We start from the raw sequence: 16,753 nt of genomic DNA, 5'->3' as shown, positions 1-16,753 counted from the left end.
GGCAACCCTAGTTTAACCCACTCCTGACTGACCTATTGGGAGTTTTCAAGCCCAGCGGGTTAAGTAGCTGTTGCAGCCACAACATAGAAAATTGTAGCCACTAAACACCAGCATCCTCCTAGTGACATAGCCCTAAACCCCTGAGGCAAAAGGGGACATCCCTTTAAGGGATGGCTTATGCTGTTAACTGAGGTCTCAGCTTGCTAAGGAATGCTGAGGAGTAGAGTGGTTTGAGAGAGGCATTGCTTCCCATAGTGTGCAAACATATCCCTCTTTTTCCTCTTCCATCTCTGGGCAAACAAAGTTTTGAAGCAATACAATAACTGCTTATCATCACCAGTGAGAAAGTGGGATACACCATAATCAGGAACCCCGCTCTGGAAAACACACACACACACACACACAATCCTCTATGAGCTTAATGTTGCAGAGGCTGGGCTTAACTCACCCCCACCCCACTCTCTCTGCTCAACTACCTCCTCTCCCTGCACCCAGGAGGACAGCCCTGTGCTGTCATTTGCAGCAAGGGAAACAGCACCACAGAGCCATGTCAGCTTCTGCAAGAGTGGTAGAAGATGTGAAGACAAACGGGTACAATTCTATATACACCCATCTGGGAGCAAGTCCTAATGTCTTCCTTCTGAGCAGGCATGCAAAGGATTGTGTGTAGTTACAGACAAAAGGGACCTGCAACAAAAGATTGCAATGTATTCACCCCCATTCAGGGCTCCAAATATCTGAGCAGACAGGAGTGTTGCAGTGCTAATCAGGCCGCATGGGGTAGGGTATGTGTGCAGAGGGAGAACTAGAGGATTCAGGTTTACAGTTGCTCTCAGCTCCAAATCCAAACATTGTATAGCTATACAAGTCACTTCTAAACAACCTGTTTATTGAGCATTCATCTTTGTACAAAGTTTGCAGGGAGGTTAGACAACATATTGAGCATTCATTCTGATTTGTTTGTGGGGAGGTTAGACAAAATGCTATCCCACTCTTTCCAGTGCATTTCCCTGTCATTTATTTTCCAGGGGGGGGGTTGTTGCAAAAAGCTCAAAATCCAATTTAATTGCACAACCTGAATTTGCTTGTATATGATTAAATCCCATCCAAAAACAGCAATAGTCTGGAAGTGCCCATAGTGGTGAACATGGGTGGTGGTAGTTAGTTCTGGAGAGTGAGTAGGAAAATATGCCCTTTTCTCTTGCCTCCTTATCATCCATATATAGTGCAGGGAGGTGTCTTGGATTTTGTTTTAAACTTCCTGGTACACATCCCACTTCAGCAAGCCATTTCCTTCACTTGCCCTTCAGTTTCCTCCCCCTCCCCCTCGACATCTCAACAATCCACACATCCTGGAAGCTCACAAGTCATTGGCAGGCCATCTCCTCCCCCCCCTTTTATTTTAAATGTATAGATTTACATACTTCCGTGTGCCTTAGTTTTGGGTGGCCCTGTTTCACTTCCAAACAGAGAGGCACTCAGCTGGCCAAGCTCACTATTTATTTAATTAGAACAATGCAACTGCCAGACACAGGTGGAGGAAAGGAAGAGCGAAGTGCAGTTTGCTCAGGATTGCTCACCAGGAGAGTAAGTGGGAAACTGCATTCCTGTTCCAGCACTTCTACACAGAAATTGTGTTTAAGAGAAATCTGGGTAGGAGGGCTATTTTTAGACAAGTGTTCTCAAGCCCACGTATGATCTATCCCACCCCTATAAAACCTGGGAAGGCAAAGCCATCACTGCATCCTGCAGTGTGCTCCACCCCACCTAAGTGGTGCCCAGGTTCCTGCCTTGCTCTTCTCTGGGGGTGTCTGCTGCTTATCCATACATGTATTTTCAGTTAGTTTTGTAGTCCCCACAAGAAGGGCATACAGCGGCAATTGGTCCTCTAGCTCTTTCCACAACTGACTGCACAATTTCTTTCCCCCTCACCCACACACACGGACTTAAAAGTCATGTACCTCACAATGGGAAATACCGATATTAAATACAACAGGCAAGCTAATCAAGGGCACTTCCACATGACTTATTTATTGTGCATTTCATCTGATTGATGTGCAGGGAGGTTAAATGCTGTTGCGTCAAAGCAAGCACGATCCCACACTCACTAGTGCATTTTCGCGTCGCTTTCCTTATCGCGAAAGGTCCGATCTTTTGGAGAAGCGGGTTTCTTGTGCAAGACAATAAGTTAAATATAACTGTGCCACCTGAATTTGCCAGCGTGATTGAATGCCACCAGAAAACAGGGGCTGTGTCTGGAAGCACCCGAGGCTCCAGGGATGACATGTTGAAAACAGCAGCGAGGCAACAGTGCCTTCTGTGAGAAACCTCACTTCAGCTACACAGCGTTTGTTACCCAGGGTAGAAAGCGAACATACCTCCTTCCTGCACAGATCCCTGTGTGGACTTTGCACAGATTTAACAGCAGTTTGCTCACACAGCTGGGAATACTGACTGTTGACAACGCCTAATACAGTATACTGACAGGGTATAAAAACTGGCCCTCAGGCTAGTTGTGTGTGCACCCACCTAAGAGAAACAGTTGCCCTGAAGGCATCCTAGCTACATACAGGGCGATTCTGCAACAAAATTCTGCAATGAGGATGCTCACTTTCTACAGTTAGAATCAGGCATATTTCTATGTATTTTTACAGCTCTGCATAACTTTATCAGCTTCCATGAGCCAGGCTGTTAAATGACATGGGATGGGATTTTAAAGCACCACACAGCTCCTTGTTGGTTTTGCTACAATACAAAAAAATCCCCTCTTGGATGGAATTTTATAGCAATATTTTAGCAAAGCGAGGGATGTAAGTTAGAAACTGAGATTGGACGGCCGGGCATACATCTCCAAGCTTTCCTGCATCATGAAGACTTTTAAAAATAGATGGGTATGTTAAATACATTTGGTACATTTAGTGTTACATTACATTAGTATATTAGCATACATGCTACACAGGGGCCATGCAAAATCTAAGTCAACCTTCAGAGTGTGTGGTTTCACCCTCTGTTGCATTTGGCCCTTTTTTAACCATGTCACACCTTTGCTACCCCCCATCTCCTTTCATGGCACTCTGGGCAACAGATTCTATCCTGATGTGGCAAGGTCAAGGTCATACAAAATGTTTACAGGCCCTGCTGTATCCCTGGTTTGCATTAAGATCATTGTCACCTATGGATTAGTGTCAGATTTGTTTTTCCTATTTGATTTCTGGACAGGAAGTTGTTTTATTTTCCTAAATTAAAAATAACTCTATTGGAAGGTTATAAAGTGCTGTGATATTTGCCCAAGAACAGGCCACTGATCTCTTAAGTAAATGTGTACTTTGGCATATGCAGATCTGCGTGTGCTGTAAATAGGCTCTTGAACAAAAAGAAATATATACAGATGCTCTCAGTGCTGTGGGGCCAAACTAGACAATGTGCTGAGAGATATATGATTGAATCTCCCATAGTGTTTAGTTTTGTTTTTATTTTAAGTAGCCATGTGCACCACTACCCCAAATCAGATTGTTTAACAGCAATTTGCAAACATGTAGATATCTTCAGACTGTTTGTATGTTTTCCCTTACATGACAAATAAATTTAGGAGGGCAATTTCAAATTGAGAAAACACTGGGGGGCAGGGGGAAATGGTTAAACACCCCCTATTGCAGCACTGCTTCCCTTCCCTTCCTTACTGAACTAAGAACCCAATAGATCCATTCACACATCTCCCAGGATCTTGTCTAGTCATGGCAGGCAGTTGTGGATGCAGACCAGCACACTGTGCCCAGTAATGGTTTATGCCATTTTCCTGAAAGAGACAAATCAGGGAGATTCATCTGAACCACAGAAAAGACAAGATACGGGAAGCCAGGATGCAAAGACTGGTGCAGGGATGGGTAAGCAGAGCAAGTGGCACACTTGATGTGTTTTTTAGTATCTTCTGGGTTCTGGTCAGACTCCCAAGAATCTCGGATTTTTAGCCCTTGTTGTTGCAGAGATAGTAGTGTCTAATATACTGGCAAAATATTATTATTCTATGTAATTTAGTTTTATTCATAATACTATAGGCTGTCAAAAGAAGCTCAAACTCATTAAGTTTCTACTCTCATTACTTTTAAACTCAAATACAACAAAACAAAAGAATAAGTCCAACAATTAATTCTAACTGTTTACATCTGAGAGTTAATGGCTTCTACACAAATACTGTAAGTTATGTGCACAAGGCCTACCAGCTGTAGTTTAGCATGATTGTCTTCAAACTTTTCAGACCCAGGACCCACCTTTAGTCCATATATGCATTTGGGAATCCTCCTCTTCTTCTTTTTTTACCATATATCTGTATAGTGGTAGTGCTACTGTTGCAATCTCCAGCTGTGTGACCTAGCTGTTGTGGGTTCTGAACCACTAGCTGAAGACATTGGCAGTGGCGTGGTGGCAGATGTGTACACGCACCGGCTTGGATGCTTTCCCAATACTTTTCCTATGGCTACCACATGCCCAGGGGAGTCATGAACTGGCCCTAGGTGGAAATGATTGTTTTATTCATGTTCAGCTACAGTATGCAAGCCAGCTGCAGCCCTCCTTCTCATTTTATATTTCAAGTATATCCTTTAGAGCAGGGGTTCTGAAACTATGGTCTGCTGTGGTGCATGCACTTCATCCAGGTGGTCTGTGGCATGTCTTTAAAAATGCAATTAAAAATAACACAGCATCTAGCACAGCACATTACAATTGCTACAACAGACAAAAGAAAATCATTAAGTCAGCCACTAAGACCTTCAGCAATTTTCAAGTGGCCCATGGGGGAAAAAGTTCAGGAACCACTGATTTAGAGGTAGATTAGATGTCTGTGACAGCCTACTGAATTAGAGAAAGAGAAACACATCTCCTAGGTTCTTGTCCCACTTTTGGACAGGGAGTGAGACTGCCTGAGCTACTGCAAATGAGGCAATTGTTTCTTCTACATTACAAGCCCTTTAGTGTTGCTGAGACATTGCTTTTTCATAAGCAGCTGGGGGCAGAATTAAAAATGGGAGGTTCCACATCAGCACTAAATATAGCACTGTAATGCCCTTCCCCATGGCAAAGATCCATCTATAATGTTTACTCACAAGTCAACCCCATTCATTCATTAACAGTTTCCTCCCTATAAGGTCAGCCAGTTTTATTGTATCCTTCCTGATACAGAGAGGTGGGAAATTAGTGATAAATAGCCTATTAAGCAGCCCTTTCTGTCTTCACGGAGGTGTGGGAAATTACTGACTTCCTCTCATTTTTTCTATTCCATTTTATAGCAAAATACCTATAAATTGTTATTTAATAACAAAATAAAGAGAAGAAAACAGCACTTAAAACCTCTCCACACCCGTTGGGAACAGAAACTGACAATGGATCAATTAAGAGAGACTATTCAAGGGGCAATTCACCCCTCACCTGTGTTTCTCAGGAAGCTATAAAACAGGCTAAACTTGCAATCAGGAAGTGTTAAATTAAAGGCAACAAAGCCTTTAAAGGTCTCAGTCAGTTGGCCTGTCTATAAGACAGTGTAACTGCATCATATTACCAAAAAACAAAACAAAAACAAAAAGCAGCCACAAATCAGATCTGAAAAACATGAGAGTGCAACATTATAACAGTCTGATAATGACATCATCTGAATGCTCTATAAAGGGTAAGTGAACAAAAGCTGGCAATTCCAGAGAAAAGTGTTAATGTAGAAGCAACTAATGTTTCCTTAGATTCTGTTTCTTCATTTTGATTCCCTCCATAAGCTCAGGCAAACCCATCCCTCAGCCTTTACCATAAGTAGAATCAGCGTTGAAAGGGTCCATAGAGTTCATCCATACCAACTCCCTCAATGCAAGCTATCCAATTACAGTATTTCTGGCAGATGGCCATGTGACCTTTACTTAAATACCTTCAGCAAAAGAAAGCTCACCACTTCCTGAGGCTGTATGTTCCACAGCTCTTACCATTAGTAAGTTTGCCCTAATGTTTAGACAAAATCTGCTTCCCTGCCATTTCCACCCATTGGTTCAAGTCCTGTCCTACGCAGCAACAGAGAACAACTCTGTTCCATCTTCAGTGTGATAGTCCTTCCAATATCTGAAGACAGCTATCACCCTTTAATCTTCTCTTCCCCAGGATAAACATTCCCATTTCTTTCATCTGTTCCTGTCCAATCCAGGTTGCCCCTTTGCAGACACTTTTGGTTTGTCGGTGTCCCAGGCACTCAGAACAGGACACAATATTCCATATATATAGATGAAAAATAGTTTCTCCAAACCTGCAAAACTGCATATATGACAAGTTGAATATGAATGAGTGAACTGCCAACTTGTAGGCTGCAATGCTATGAACACTTAGCTGGGAATAAGTCCCACTGAACTTATTAAGACGGGCTTCTCAGTAGACAGGCATAGAGGATTGCACTGTTAATCACCAGATGCTAGTTCAAGAAAAAATACCTTACTCACTTTGAGTGCTTCATATTTCTCAACACAACACTGCTGTAACATTCTATACCAAGCTAGATATTATTTTTGGCATAATATTGATGTGTTAATAGTTGAAAAATCAAGTACTTGGCCAGCACAACAGAGGGATTTCTAAGCAGCACAAACATTAAAACATGAGGATACGTTCTTTTCTCACTTTAAGTCATCACTTGCCCATCTTTCTGTTCCACCCAACCTCAACTATTGGAAAATATCTGAGGATTTTCATTTTTTCTGATAACTAATCCTGAAAAGACAACTGTACACATGGACATCACCAAATGGTCAATATAGGAATCAAATTCAGATGGAGAAGTTCCATACTTTCTGCAAAAACAAGACCAGGAGCAGAATGTGGTACAGATCATGAATTGGTCATATAAAAAATCAAAGTAAAGCTAAAGAAGAACAAGAAAGCAATCATAATGTCAAAATACATTTTCAATAACATCCTAGAAGAATATAAAGATCAAATAAGGAACAGATTTGAGGCTTTAAACTTAGTTGACAGAGAACCAGAAGAGCTATGGAATGAAGTAAGAGACAGAGAGAAAGACCTCAATGGATGACTGGAGAAACTCTTAAAATAGTTAAAGAGAGAAGGAAAGCAAAAGCAAAAGGAGACAGAAACACAGTTAGAACCCTAAATGCAACAATAAAGCAACTAGTATGTAGGGACAAAGAGAACTATTACAATAGTTACTGTATAGAAATAGAAGAGGACAACAAAAAAGGTAGAACAAGAGCCCTATTCAAAAAGATTAGAGAAATTAAAGGGATATTTAAACTAAGGGTAGGGATGTTGAATAATCAACGGGGGGGACACTGACTGACCAACATGAAATAAAAGGAAGATGGAAGCAATACACTGAAGAACTCTATAAAAGAGATGTAAGGATGACAGATTCATTCACGGAGGAACCATATGATGAAGAACCAGACATTTTAGAATGTGAGGTAAAAGCTGCTCTTCAAATACTTGGAAGAAACAAATCACCAGGAACAGATGGCATACCAATAGAGTTGCTACAAGTTACTGAGACTGAATCTGTCCATTTGTCAACAAATATGGAAAACTAAACAATGGCCCACAGACTGGAAGTGTTCAATATACAGTCCAATTCCAAAGAAAGGAGATCCCAGGGAATGCAGTAATTATCAAACTATTGACTTAATATCCCATGCAAGTGAAGTAGTGCTCAAGATTCTACAAGAAAGACTCTTACCATATATGCAGCGGGAAATGCCAGATGTCCAAGCTGGATTTAGAAAGGGAAGAGGCACCAGCGATCATATTGCAAACATACATTGGATAATGGAAAAGACCAAGGAATTTCAGAAGGAAATCACCCTGTGCTTTATTGATTACAGCAAAGCCTTTGATTGTGTAGATCATGAAAAACTATGAAATGCTTTAAAAGAAATGGGGGTGCCACAGCATCTGACTGTCCTGATGCGCAATCTATACTCTGGACAAGAGGCTACTGTAAGGACAGAATATGGAGAAACCAATTGGTTCCCCATCGGAAAGGGTGTGAGATGGGTGTATTTTATCACCCTACTTGTTTAATCCATACGCAGAACGTATCATATGGAAAGCGGGATTGGACCAATATGGAAGGAGGTGTGAAAATTGGAGGGAGAAACATAAATAATTTAAGATATACAGATGATACCATACTCTTAGCACAAACCAGTAATGATTTGAAACAAATGTTGATGAAAGTTAGAGAGGAAAGCACAAAAGCAGGACTACAGCTCAATGTCAAGAAGACTAAAGTAATAACAGAAGATTTATGTAACTTTAAAGTTGACAATGAGGACATTGAACTTGTCAACGATTGTCAATACCTTAGCACAGACATTAACCAAAATGGAGACAATAGTCAAGAAATCAGAAGAAGGCTAGGACTGGGGAGGGCAGCTATGTGAGAACTAGAAAAGGTCCTCAAATGCAAAGATGTATCAATGAACACTAAAGTCAGGATCATTCAGACCATGGTATTCCATATCTCTGTGTATGGATGTGAAAGTTGGACAGTGAAAAAAGCAGGTAAGAGAAAAATCAATTCATTTGAAATGTGGTGTTGGAGGAGAGCTTTGCACATACCATGGACTGCAAAAAAGACAATTGGGTGTTAGAACAAATTAAACCAAAACGCTCACTAGAAGCTAAAATGATGAAATTGAGGTTATCATGGACACACAATGAGAAGACATGATGCACTAGAAAAGACATCATGGTGGGAAAAAGAGAAGGAGTAGAAAAAGAGGAAGACTAGACAAATGATGGATTGATTCCATAAAGGAATCCACAGACCTGAACTTACAAGATCTGAACAGGGTGGTTCACGACAGATGCTCTTGGAGGTTGCTGATTCATAGAGTCGCCATAAGTTGTGATCGACTTGAAGGCACATAACAACAACATTCCTGAGCCTCAAAAGTGCAGCTCTGCCATCTTTTTCTCCAAAGAAATCCATATTTTTCCAAGATTTGTTCTGCATTAACATTTACAAAGCAATTTATGCACTGACCAAATGTTCAAGACCTGTCTGTGGAAAATCAGAAGATATACTTAAAACCTACACATATGCAATATCGCAGGTCATGTGCTATATAGTTCCACAGCCCTTTTAGCTCATTGTAAAGGTGTTTTTCAAAGCTTATCAATAAACAAAAAATGATTGGAAGGATTCTCTAAAATCACAAGCCTCTAAATCATAAAACTGTGAGAGATTACCAACAATCACTAGTCCAATGTTAAAGTTGTTGATGATGAGTAAAGTGCTCCAGGGAGCCTAGCAGAAAGACTTGAGGGGGCGTTATTTCCAGTAGCCTCTGTAGACTATTACACAGCTAATGTGGGAGGCCTCAATTTGATCACTGGGGGCAAAACACCCTTAGCTCAGAGTGTCAGTACATGATCTCCTTAGACACAAAATGGACTAGGAGCCAGCAAACTGATTTACACAAAAATAAAGGGCCATATTTTTGAAAAAAAATTGCAACACTGGGTGCCTACTCATTATTTATTAATCATTTTAGGCACTTTTCAGTGCTTTGCATTTTTTATTCTCATGGTTGAGGTAGTTTGTTCTGGCAAACAGTGAATTGTCTGAGACCACTTGGAGAATCATAGCTAAGTAGGAATTTGAACCTTGGTCTCTTGCCTTCCAACAGATGCACAAAAGTTCAAATGAACATTGCTAATAACCATGCCATAAATGCATGAATTACTGCACTTCATCTTCAGGCCTAGTCTGTAACCTACCAGCTGGTCTGGCTCCTTTACCACATTGCCCATACATCCTTGTCCCCATAAATCCAGTTACTCCCATCTTGCATCCATAAGTGGCTGTTCAGACTGAGGCCCATAAAGGCCATTGACACAAACACTAAACCTGGTCAGCAGTGCATCTCAGAGCTCTCTATTCATTGTGGAGCTCAGCAGTGCTTTAATGCTATATCCAACAGATTCTCTCATGTTTATACAGAGTGCTTTTCCAACCCGGGTTTCAAAATCAGAAGGGATTATTACAGTGATCAAAGCCTCACTCATTAATTATAGGAAGAAGTAGGAAGTACTCTAGCAGACTGAGGGGCTGTTGGTCAGGGGAATAGAGCATCAATCAGAGTCCTTTCCAGAATCTTTATTTTAAGGGATATCACAAGAAACAGTCTGGGAAAGACCTACTACACTTGAGACCTTGGGAGTGCTAACTATTGCCACGAAAAAATCTTTCTGCCACACAAAAAAGGAGACTGCATCCTCAGACCTTATTGTAGACAATAATATCTGCAGAAAGGGACTTCACCAGAACAGAGGCTTGAGATATTCATCAAATGCTTTTATCCAAACGTGCAAACAAAAAAATATTCTTCAGGGAAGGTGCTAAAACGGCACCGCACCGTCAATTAGGGGCAACCGTCTCCTGCACTACAGAGATAACGCTTTTGTGGAAAGCGACAAGGCACATGTCAGGGTTTCTATCTGGGATCGTTTTAGAGGCTCAGGCCACAAAACTGAGGCATGCAATGCCATGTTATCCATGGTAAATCAGAAGTATCAACGCCCTCTTATTCACAGGAAATGAGGCCAAGCAAGGCTTCCCCAGGGTCAGATAAAGCCTTCAATGAAGAGGTAACAGATAGCAGCAGCAGCAGAGCATTCAAGTTTAAAGTGGTGCTAAGTACGCTCTCCCCAACAGGCTAGACCGAAATGGGCTTTCCTTCCTCTTGTGGGGGTGGATGGGAAAAATTCAAAAGAAAACTTTGCAGCTTGCCTTGTTTCTTGGTGCAACAACGTGCCACATTTTTGCAGGGCAGAAGGGTGAATCACCACAAGACACTGAAGTTTCACTATCCATTTTTCTCTCCCCCCCCCCCGACCGCCCCACCTCACCATTGAAAGCACATGAAGTTCTCCGTCTCTCCCGCTCCCCCCATTGCTGCTAAAAATAAGAAACTGTCGGCCCTGCTCCCCAGGAAGCGCCTTGGAGTCATACATATTTTAAAGAAACCTATTTTTTGCCCCTTCCTATGTTGCAGCGCTCTCTCACGTCTCTAGCAAACAGACAAAAATACTAACAATAAAATCCAATCGGACTGAAAAAAGGGTGGGAGAGCAACGACGAGGATCCCGCAGCACCATTTGCACACATTGCCATTCCTCCCCTCAGCCCCAATTGCTTTGGTCATAGACAAGCGAAGCCACTTAATGTCCACTGGTCCAGTCCGGTCCACTTGCAAAGAAGTGGACATTTCCCTATCACAATGGCACACATCGCATCTCCCGAACTTCTCTTACCCCTATCCCCCCTCCCCAAATCCTTTATCCTCTGCGCGCGCGCGCAAACGCACATACATACACACGCAGATCTCTGGCAACAAAGCGTCGCTGGCAGAACAGAGAAAAGCGGGGAGGGGTTCCGTACCTTGCTTCTTCGCAGCCCGTCTCAGTACACTGGAAGTTCGAAGCAGAAGGTAGAGGGCCGTCTGAAGCGCAGCCAAACTCAATCACACCCTCTTCTGAGCCAGCCCTTCTCCTGACATCAGCACGAGGCAGCTCTCTTTCGACTTCTTCTTTCCTTCGTTGTATACGTTAAAACACACAACACGAGGGGGGGAGGGGGAAGGACGGCGGCAAAAAAACACAACACACACAAAGACAGGAGCAGCTTCCTCAGCAGAGAGCTGGCCTTCCAATGAGGGGGTGGGACTTGAGGTCACAAATTAGCACCAGGATTTAACAAGAGCACCCCCGTCTCACCACAAAGCCCTTAAGAATGTACTTTGGGGGATCGGGACGTGTGTGGCAGGCTTTCTCTCCCCTTCCCCACGCCTTTCCTCTAGTCCTCCCCGCTGCTATTTTACATTCCTTTTTCAACCCCGTCTATTGATTATTTATACGTTGTTTTTTATGGAAAACACAAGAACGGGGTGGGGGTGGGGGTGGGGGTGGGGGTGGGGGTGGGAAAACTGGTTGCAAATAAAATTCCTGGGGATTTTTTTTTTTTTTTAGGTATGAAACCATCCATCACAGTTTCAAGGACTGTTTGTGACTAAAACTTGTCTGATATGATTTGGGCATATTCTAGGTGCGCACACTAATTCCACATGGGGCACATGGGCCTCACACAGTCATTTCGCAAGATATGAGAATGCACCCGGAAGAACGTATCCAACACTTCCCCGAAGCTGTGAATTGCAGGGAAAAATCAGCGCGTTGGCATTACTGAGGAACCCCTAGGCTCCAAACACTGAAAACTCACAGCTCTAAATTGGTAAGGCCTACCAAACCTCAGAAGCGATCGAATAGGTAGAACGTGTATTTATAAGTAAACTGCTCTAGTGCCATTCCAGCTTTATCAAATTTTATTGTAAATTATGATAATATACTAATATCAAACTCAGGTGTTGAGTTGTGATGGCTATGTAGCTATGGTGCCGCCCTGGGTTCCTGCTGGGAGGAAGGGCGGGATATAAATCAAATAATAAATAAATTAGATAAATTAATAAAGGAGCTACTGGGAAACATACAGAGTGCTCAGGGGTACTCTGAGGTTTGCAGAAGAAGAAAAAAAATTAGGGGGGAAAACCTAAAAAGGACAAAATACCCACACATGGACACACACAACCAATGAAGAGTGAACATGATCAGTGGCCCCAGAGTGTGTGTGTGTGTGTGTGTGAGAGAGAGAGAGAGAGAGAGAGAGAGAGAGAGATGGAATGGAGTATCCGGGGCGGGCGGGGGAGAGGAGGCATGGCTAGTTGAAACACTGAGCAGGCTGCACTGCGACATTTTGTTACAGATTCCACTTGTGTACTATTAGTAATATCTTACAGGGCACAATTGTTCTATATTTTTGTAGTTCAGACAACATCCTTTTCTGCTCAGAATAGCGCAAGTTGAATAGCACATTTAAAAACCTGCCTTGCCACTGTTTTCTTGTTCGCACTCTTTTCTTTGAGTGCATTGAAATTAGTCAGTGAGTTAGTCAGTGATTCAGGGAACACATTTGGGAACTAGTTTCAAACTGGGTTGTTTTGTTGCTTGATCAACCCATTTTCAATTAATGCATGGTGATAAGTTATGTGAATTGGTTTGCCACAAAGCCAGATTGTCGGTGTGTCCAGCAGTCACTGTGTTTTAAAAATTAGGGCTAATCTGCACCACCCTTGTGCCTATGGCCAACCCACTTAACAGTCTGACTTCCTAGTGAGTTTAGATTGTGGCCTTGGAGGCTTTTTTATTATTTGCTTGCAATAAAGCAGTTATGCAAGTAGTTTATTGCAACTACACACTGTGATGTTCCACACAAAATTTCCTTCTATCCCCATCTACATCTTGTTGGGTTTGCACACACAGACCTCCATCTTGCATACTATTCAATGGCACACTTGGGGGGGGTGTGTTTGTGCTGCAGATTTGTGGGCCTTGTGCATTATGCCTACAGCTTGGATGTCCAGAGAGAGCCTTGGCTCTGTTTGCTTCCCACAAGGGTTATAGCAAGTTGTCCATAGGAGACAAAAGAGGAACTGGTGGGGGATCCTTTGGAAGCCTGGCTCTTACTCCAGTGCTAAAACTGGAGTTGGGTGCTTTTGAAAATCTGGCCCACAAAGGCCTAAACAAATGCATTCCACATGCCCAGCTGACTCCTTGGTTTAGGCAAAAGTTACACCCATTACTGTTGTTTGTTTGTTTCCTCAAAAGGGTTTTTCTTCTTGGCAGAAATCTAAGCCCAGAGCCAGGGCAGGGCTGCTTGATTACTAACATCTTTCTGCTGCTATGGAGGGGGGAAACATATGCACAAAGGCAGGTTAGGAGGAGATACCTGGAGTTCTCAGACCTGCAAGCAAAACTGGGGAGGGAATGTCTTGGCTCCCAAACTGCATGTTTGTCTGAACTCTGGGTGTTTGCACAAATTACATGCTGCTGTTAGGGTTTCTACTTGGCTTCTGGTGAAATGGCAGCTTTTTTTTTTAATTGCCTTTGGGTGCTAGGTGATGTTATTCTTTAAGCTAATTGCCAGTGCTATGTGTGAATATCTATATTTGCAATTTATTTAAATATACATTAACATATACAAATGAAAAATACTTTTGAGGTGGGAATTCTATTGACTATCCCACGCTATTCATGTGAACGTGAAAAATGTAAGCAATATAATTTGTCCTAAAAATTAGAAAAGTGTTGTATGTGCATCCATTTAATATTCCATATGCATTTTGGTATTCTTAGAGCCAGTGTGGTGTAGTGGTTAGAGAGTGATCGACTACAACTTGGGAGACCAGGGTTCGAATCCCCACACAGCCATGAAGCTCACTGGGTGACCTTGGGCCAGTCACTACCTCTCAGCCTCAGAGGGAGGCAATGATAACCTATCTCTGAATACCACTTACCATGAAAACCCTATTTATAGGGTTGCCATAAGTTGAGATTGAATTGAAGGCAGTCCATTAACATTAGGTTCCTTTTTAGCATGTGATCAGCTTGTCTCTTTATTTAATCTGTTCATCAATCAAACTATGTCAGGATGGGGGTGTCAGCATCTACAACTGCTCTTCTGTGTAGAAATGTGTGGGTGTTGATATGTGTATGTGCACTCCTGACTCAGTCCGCCTGTCTCAATAAATGCTGTGTGCATGAATCAATCCATCCATCTGGGCGGGTGTGGTCTATGTACATGTCGAGCGGTGGCTGTTTTCTGAAACAAAGAATGTACATTCCCAATGACTTGTTTATATTTTATTTGCTGCATTTTGACCCTTACACTTCATCCCACTAAGGTGAGGGAAGGTAACAACAATGGGGGGAAGGGAATACAAAAAATGCAACCTACAGCTGGAAAAAACAGCCAAAGGAAAATACAAATGCAAAAAAACCCCAAACTCCCAACTCAATTATTTTTATTCTTTAATTATGAAATTGCAACTTTCTATTGTTTCCAAAATGTACCCAAAACAAATTAAGACATTGGTAAACCCCACATGAGTCAGGTAGAGGAGCAGATTTTATAGCTGGAGGTAGGTCCCCACCCATTTCCCCCTCCTATGTTGACCTTGCCTTTCTCACTCTACAGTGGCAACTCAACGAAGTTTACAAAAAGAAATCAGATCACCAATGCATGAAAATACACCCCACCCCCAAATCAATTATGATAATTTACAGTAACATCACTAACATTTTTTAAAAAATAAATAAATACCCAACAGTGGTCTAGACAGACATACTTTGCCCTGTCTTCAACAGGAATAAGCTCTGATGGACTTAATCGGGGAGACCATTCCTGCTGCACAATCCAAAGGCTATAGCTTCTCAGCCAAATGGCAAGCAGAGCAGGGCATTCCTTATAGATCTTTATTGACACAAGGGTGCCTATGGGAGAAGCAGATCGCTAGAGTTTGCTGAGTCCAGATCACAGTAGCCATTTGAAATCACCTCTTTACAGGCCTTTGCTGTTTATGGATCAAAATATGATCTGAAGCTGCCAAATTTACTTCATAATCCTACACACGCCTAATCAAAAGTGAGGACTCTCAGGTAAATAGGCCCTATAGCCTTGGTGTCCAACACAGTGGCCACTCACCACATGTAGCAAAATAGCTATTGACCTGTGGTGAATTGGTGCTTTACTTCTTTGTTGTTAAGTGCCTTCAAGTCGATTATGACTTATGGCGACCCTATGAATCAGCAACCTCCAAGAGCATCTGTCATGAACCACCCTGTTCAGATCTTGTAAGTTCAGGTCTGTGGCTTCCTTGATGGAATCAATCCATCTCTTGTTTGGCCTTCCTCTTTTTCTAATCCCTGCTGTTTTTCCCAGCATTATTGTCTTTTCTAGTGAATCATGTCTTCTCATGATGTGTCCAAAGTATGATAACCTCAGTTTCATCATTTTAGCTTCTAGTGACAGTTCTGGTTTAATGTGCTCTAACACCCAATTATTGGCCTTTTTCGCAGTCCATGGTATGCGCAAAGCTCTCCTCCAGCACCACATTTCAAATGAGTTGATTTTTCTCTTATCCGCCTTTTTCACTGTCCAACTTTCACATCCATACATAGAGATCGGGAATACCATGGTCTGAATGATCCTGACTTTGGTGTTTGTTGATACATCTTTCCATTTGAGGACCTTTTCTAGTGCTCTCATAGCTGCCCTCCCCAGTCCTAGCCTTCTTCTGATTTCTTGACTATTGTCTCCATTTTGGTTAATGACTGTGCCGAGGTATTGATAATCCTTGACAAGTTCAATGTCCTCATTGTCAACTTTAAAGGTACATAAATCTTCTGTTGTCATTACTTTAGTCTTCTTGATGTTCAGCTGTAGTCCTGCTTTTGTGCTTTCCTCTTTAATTCATCAGCATTTGTTTCAAATCATTACTGGTTTGTGCTAAGAGTATGGTATCGTCTGCATATCTTACATTATTTATATTTCTCCCTCCAATTTTCACACCTCCTTCAGCTTGGTCCAATCCCGCTTTCCGTATGATATGTTCTGTGTATAGATTAAACAAGTAGGGTGATAAAATACACCCGTCTCACACCCTTTCTGATGGGGAACCAATTGGTTTCTCCATATTCTGTCCTTACAGAAGCCTCTTGTCCAAAGTATAGGTTGCACATCAGGACAATCAGATGCTGTGGCATCCTTTCCTTCTACCATCTATGTAATAAATGTAATAAAATTATTTTATGTGTGTACCGGTTCAAAAAAGTGTCTACCCTCCACCCTTAATAATAATCCTTGAGTCCTAATTGCTTT

At 42.1% G+C, this 16,753-nt stretch overlaps 1 protein-coding gene across 2 annotated transcripts in view; it reads right to left on the bottom strand.

Annotated features, from left to right (window-relative positions):
* Window positions 1–11,736, bottom strand: part of DGKA (diacylglycerol kinase alpha) — a 77,825-nt gene extending 66,089 nt beyond the window's left edge. The window contains exon 1 of one of the 2 annotated variants that reach the window (XM_061615473.1): window positions 11,423–11,736. The gene's annotated coding sequence lies outside the window, so the exon portion shown is untranslated. Of the gene's footprint in view, window positions 1–11,352; window positions 11,371–11,422 lie in introns of those variants that run through there. The other variant, XM_061615474.1, reaches the window with a different exon arrangement.
* Window positions 11,737–16,753: the final 5,017 nt, after the last annotated feature.

Source organism: Rhineura floridana, chromosome 3, assembly GCF_030035675.1.
Source record: "Rhineura floridana isolate rRhiFlo1 chromosome 3, rRhiFlo1.hap2, whole genome shotgun sequence".
NCBI lineage: Eukaryota > Metazoa > Chordata > Lepidosauria > Squamata > Rhineuridae > Rhineura > Rhineura floridana.
Note: the sequence above shows the minus strand (reverse complement) of the source record. Positions and strands in the feature narration are given on the sequence as shown.